At 42.0% G+C, this 6,000-nt stretch overlaps 1 long non-coding RNA gene across 1 annotated transcript; it reads left to right on the top strand.

Moving 5' to 3' along the window:
* The first annotated feature begins 1,342 nt into the window (after window positions 1–1,342).
* Window positions 1,343–4,244, top strand: LOC121542633. The gene is made up of 3 exons (XR_005995954.2): window positions 1,343–1,966; window positions 3,387–3,498; window positions 3,977–4,244. It is a non-coding gene; the product is annotated as an uncharacterized LOC121542633 (long non-coding RNA).
* The last annotated feature ends 1,756 nt before the right edge of the window (window positions 4,245–6,000 follow it).

Raw genomic sequence — 6,000 nt, 5'->3', positions numbered from 1 at the left:
CAGTAGCTAAAATGCTCCAGGTAGGGCCTACGCTGCTCTATGGTTGACCCGTGTGTGTGAGAATGTGAGTATGAGATATAAGAAGTTATGACCTATTCTATTCTACTCTGTCTTCAAGGTCTAGCCTGGTCCCATACTATACAGATGGAATGTAGAAGTTGAATTTGATAGGCCTACCACCCTGCCATTTGCCAGAGAACTAGTCTGTAGCCGCCTCCCTTCACTCCAGCACCTAACCATTCATAGATGCTAGCTGCTTTAGCGCCTATTGACGATAGTATCTTCTGGTCGGGGAAGTTTTGTTAAGATCCTCGACGCTCGTTAGGACATAAACGTATCTTTCATATCAGCGAAAAATAATAATAATAATAAAGGTTAAATTACTACACACCTTTTGTCAAAGTTGCGTCAATTCAAATCTGGCATTAGGAACAAAAGAGGTCAACACGACTTCTAAGATATACTAGTTATTTTAATTAATGAAAAAACCTTCAATGGTAAATATGATGTTTCGTATATACGGGCTCCTTGAAATACCTCGCAGGGCACTTCAGATAACTAAATCCATTGTTCCAGGTTCTTCCTCAAATACTCTGACAGAGAGAGAGTTTCCCACCTCTCTGCTGGCCAATCAGAGTAGACGCTTGAGCGTGGTTTAGACTTACTCAGCCTATCCGTTGGCGCACCGGCTGTTCCCCGCCTCTTCTGTTACCAGGCATACGTTTATCATAACAACCTGTCATAGTGAGAAGAGCCAGCTCCCCTAGACACCATTCCTACGTCCAAGGAAGGTTCACAGATCACAAAGAACCAGTATTGTCTAGTATTTGGAGACATAAATCCTTATCTCATTTTACCCCCTAAAACAGCTCTTCACATCAATCACAGCTTGCCAGGTGACACAACCTACATTAGCCCAGTCAATAATGCATTCTTTCTAAGTTAGTCATCCCATCAATTATAAAAATAATAAATCCCCCATACTTTATAGGGTTATGTTTAGTGTTCCCACATGACCATATCTCCATGCTACATCGCTTGTTTACAGAAGACAGACAGAAGACATAGGCGGCCACCTGTGCTAATTAGCGTACTCAGAACACCTGTGTGTAAGTGTAACTGTGGAGGAAGTGTAGTTCGTCAACTGGCACACACAGCTTATGGATCTGTGCAGTAGGCTAAGTATCTTTTTTTATTTGAAATATTATTTCTCGCTGATATAAAAGATAAGGGGCATATCAGCATATATTTTGAAAATCGTTTTGCAAGCAATGATTAGTGATGCTTCTAAACGTTAAAACACAGTGTCGGAATTGTAGTTCAAACACAGCCAACCATGTGCGAAGCTAACTGCTGAAAGGCCTACAGATAATAAGAAGGGGTTTCGAGAGCTATAGCACCCTCCAGCTGTAAGAAAAGTGATGTCATCATGTTCGATGCGTTCAAGTGGAGTGTGACACCGTAGCGAGCAGCGTGGATTTTGGACACACTCACACCCGGCTTTCTGTACAACATTTCCAACTTGATTCAATCTACTCGAATCCGATTCTGTGTTATCGTACTGCACTCTTCAGATTTTTCGGCGTAACTTGGAGGCTTCTCTGAGACAGTGTAGGCTAAACGCGGATGCTGAACGAACCAAGAAGAGGAAACGTAGCATGCTGCGTGCGCTACTTTTCTTTCATCCATAGGCTACATTTGCTTCAGAAGTTTTCTCCCCAAATGTAAACGACGGCGACAGTTTTTTTGTCTTTGGTTGTTCATGCACTTACATTTTTTGTGCTATTTAGTATTTTTCCTACAAAATAGACCAACAGTTCCATTGACAATATTTTAGAAAAGCGGGTGGTCTCCACGACGGAATACAATTGGCGACTGAATGAATTGAGGCCATACGACTGAAAGGAAACAATTAATTCTGCACAACGACCTGAATGAATTAGGATTCTTTATCGCTATTCACGTGGTAAGTGTCATCGCATATGCACACCTTATGTTACACCCCTCGCTCACTGACCGACATTCTGACAGGTTACTTTACCTGCACGAGAGTGCCCCATCTTCTTGATCAGTAGAACGTGATGATGTGAAATTTATTCCCATCTCTCTCCCTCCTTAAATCCAGATGCAAAATCAAAGCCGTGTATTTAGAGACAGGGTTTAATAAGCTTTCTTATACCAAGCAGATTAATGTGGTTCAATTACATTAAAGCTTTCTTAACGTTTAACTGAACCAAACACTTAGGCCTATTGCCTAAGGAATATTTGGTCAGTTTCTCACGCAGTGGCTGGTGGACTGGGAGTCCTCTTCTTGAGGGCCACGATGGACTATAAATGAAGTAATGGACTATAAATGAAGTAATTGAGAAGGCACATGATCTGCCTGTTAACATAGGCCATCACAAATTCCCTATTAGGCTATTTCATTCCTAAGGTGTTTTTAAACATTTGGAACATTGTGTTTTGTATCACAATGACACCTTCCTTTATCACACACACACTTCAAATCAAATCAAATTGTATTTGTCACATGCGCCGAATACAACCGTGTAGACCTTACTGTGAAATGCATACTTACAAGCCCTTAACCAACAATGCAGTTCAAGAAAGAGTTAAGAAAATATTTACTAAATAAACTAAAGTAAAAAAATAAAATAAAAGTAATACAATAAGGGGGTACCGGTACCGAGTCAATGTGGGGGGGGGTACAGGTTAGTCGAGGTCATTTGTACATATAGGTAGGGGTAAAGTGACTATGCACTTGGGTCTGTGGCTGTGTTTCCATCTGATACGCTGGCACTTTGAGATCTAATATTCAAGGCTACATTAAGTTCAAACATAATCATGTGTGTCATAATCCTAATCATGCTCTATTGCCCTTTGTGCTGCTGAGTGTGACTCAGGCCAGCTGTGTGAAACACAACGTAGGTGCCCTTACTAAACATCCTGGTGTCTGAAAGTGAAAGCAGCCGATACTCTAGTGACTGTGTGTGTGTGTCTACTCAGGATCAGCCGGGGCCATGCCATCCATGCGTGATTTGTAATCCCTGTGTTTTAACAGATTGCATCCGAGCAGCTCAATAATTGTGCCGTCCCATTCCCTGCAGCAGAGAGAGAGAGATGTTGGGTTGTATAACCAACCATACAGCTGAGCATTAGGATGGGGTTATAGATTGTTCTTAGAAATAGTTTGTTGACCCCACTGTGATGTGTTTTATTTATTTTTCACTGGAGAGGCTTTTGAGGGACACATGGGTCCATTGCTTTCCTACTAATTTTACAATCTCTATGGAAAAGTGACGGGCCTTATTACGGTTTCTTGCATTTTCTCATCCTGTTGATGCATGAGTGATTTCTTCTGCTCTTCTGTGTGTTTTGGTCTGAAGGCCTGGAGAGCTTGGTCGTGTTCCCCTGCTCAGACATTGCATGCATCAACCAATAGTTGTGTGCCACATCATCAACTGTGCTGTTGGGCACCAGATTGCTATAACAGATATGGTAAGCTGATGACTATCCAGGCGTTGTAAGATCTCTCTCTCTCTCTCTCTCTCTCTCTCTCTCTCTCTCTCTCTCTCTCTCTCTCTCTCTCTCTCTACTCCTATTTATGGCAACCAGTATCACTCACTATAATTAGGTGGTTGATGTTGTCTGTATGTCCAGTCCAATCCTGCTAATGCAAATGTGTTGGGCTAGATTTGTTTGGCCTATCCTATTCTAACCTGCCTACAGCTGAGGCATAGACATGGTTAATGGACTGATGAAAAAAAGAGGATCCACTCTCGCTCTTGCAGTCACTTCTCTCTAATCTTACATACAGTAATTATGAAGCATGTTTTACTAGTTGAACGCCTACTACCTACGTAACCTACACTTACTGTGGCTTTACAGTTCATATCTATTTCTGCTGTCAATCAAGCACTACATCCGCTTCATTCTGCCTAATAACATCAATATCCTGATCCTCTTTTTTCACCAGTTGTGCAACATGCATAAAGGGGCAGTTTCGTCATTCAAAGAAGTGAAGCAAAGCAACCCCCCCAGATGACCACATATTTCTTTAACAATTCACTCATCCCTAGTATAAATGTTTTCTACAGTTGTAGTGTTTTTTGTTCAAATGATATCACATTTTCTGTCTAATCTGACAAGCATTCACGTGGGAAATATAAATGCATGCTTTTCTAATGTTGATAGTTGATATCCTGAGGAACACTAGCTAGCATTAGCCATGGCAGAAAGACATGGAGACTCCTCCTTTCAGTAACTCCTGATTAACTGCCTGCCTCACAACAGTGTGTCTGAGTCTCCTGTTGGAATGAGGCATGCAGGGGCTCTGAGCTCCGCTCCATTCTTTGGCCTCTCCTTTGTAAATAAAGCTTTTGTTTTGTTGGGGCAATGGACATCCCACTTTCCGTCTTTCTACCCAATCACAGCTACAGACAGCAGCTTCAAATATTGCTCAACACACAGCTGACTGCTTGAACAGGAGGGACAACCTTTTTCCTCTAGTTGTTGGGAAATGTAGGCCCAGTGTCGTAGTAGTTGGCTGCTGGCAGCATAACACTGTCCGAGGGCCCAATTAGAATTAGCAGGTATAATTTCTAGTTGACCTCTTCCCCCACTTGTGTAAGACAGATTCATCACAACATTTATTCCATGCCAAACAAGGTAGGGGGACAAGTGGGGGACACAAAGTGATTATTAATCATAGCAAAATGAGCAGTTTGTTCACTGTAAGACTCTACACAGCCACAGATAAAGGTGTGCCCCATCCCATCCCACTACCATTCCTCAGAAAGTGTTTGTGTGTGACTGAGGCAGTCAACAGAAGCAGGGCTCTGAGGTGATCCCATAATGCCTCCTCTCCACTGTGCTCTCCTTTGTTCAGTAAGTTTAAGGGGACTTTTAACAAAGAGTTGCATTACGTTGGAGACGTGCCCTGAAATATAATGGGAGAGACAGCAGACCAGAGTTCCTGTGGAAAGTGTGAGACCTCGGAATGAGCTGGCGGAGGAAAGAAAAACATTGAAAAACTACGTATGGCCATTTTGAGTTCAGCTAGCTATTAATAGTCAGGTAGGGTAATGGTGTCTAGCTCAATGCATTGTTTTTCTGGTGATATAAGTAGCTCTAGGCTACTTGGTCATCAGGTCAGACCGGTGTCCCTGTTGAGGTTGTTTTTCCTCATATCAGGGCTGTGTCCCAAATGGCACCCTTTTCCCTATAGGGCCCATAGTGCTCTGGTCTAAAGTAGTGCACTATATAGGGAATAGGGTGGCATTTGGAATGCAACACAGGTGCTAGTAGGAAAAGCAATTGATTGTAAGTGTCTGACTATGGGTCAGTATGTGTTTGTTTGTTTCCAGTGAGGGTCAGTGGAAGACATTATTGGATTTAGGCCTACTGTAGACGTGACAGTAAATTGAATAGATTGTGCTGACCTCAGGTGGTCCTGTAGTGTTGCTAGAGGGAGTCCACTTTACTCGTAAGGTAATTATACTGAAATGCTTTTAGGTGCATAGTCAGGTTCAGACAGAGACCTGGAATGTAAAGTTGAAGTCGGAAGTTTACATACACTTAGGTTGGAGTCATTAAAACTCATTTTTCAACCACTCCACAAATTTCTTGTTAACAAACTATAGTTTTGGCAAGTCTGTTAGGACATCTACTTTGTGCATGACACAAGTAATGTTTCCAACAATTGCTTACAGAGAGATTATTTCACTTATAATTCACTGTATCACAATTCCAGTGGGTCAGAAGTTTACATACACTAAGTTGACTGTGCCCTTTAAACAACTTGGAAAATTCCAGAAAATGATGTCATGGCTTTAGAAGCTTCTGATAGGCTAATTGACATCATTTGAGTCAATTGGAGGTGTACCTGTGGATGTATTTCAAGGCCTACCTTCAAACTCAGTGCCTCTTTGCTTGACATCATGGGAAAATCAACAGAAATCAGCCAAGACCTCAGGAAAAAAATGTGTAGACCTCCACAAG

This window comes from Coregonus clupeaformis, chromosome 28, assembly GCF_020615455.1.
Source record: "Coregonus clupeaformis isolate EN_2021a chromosome 28, ASM2061545v1, whole genome shotgun sequence".
Lineage (NCBI taxonomy): Eukaryota > Metazoa > Chordata > Actinopteri > Salmoniformes > Salmonidae > Coregonus > Coregonus clupeaformis.
This window is presented reverse-complemented; position numbering and strand designations above follow the sequence as displayed.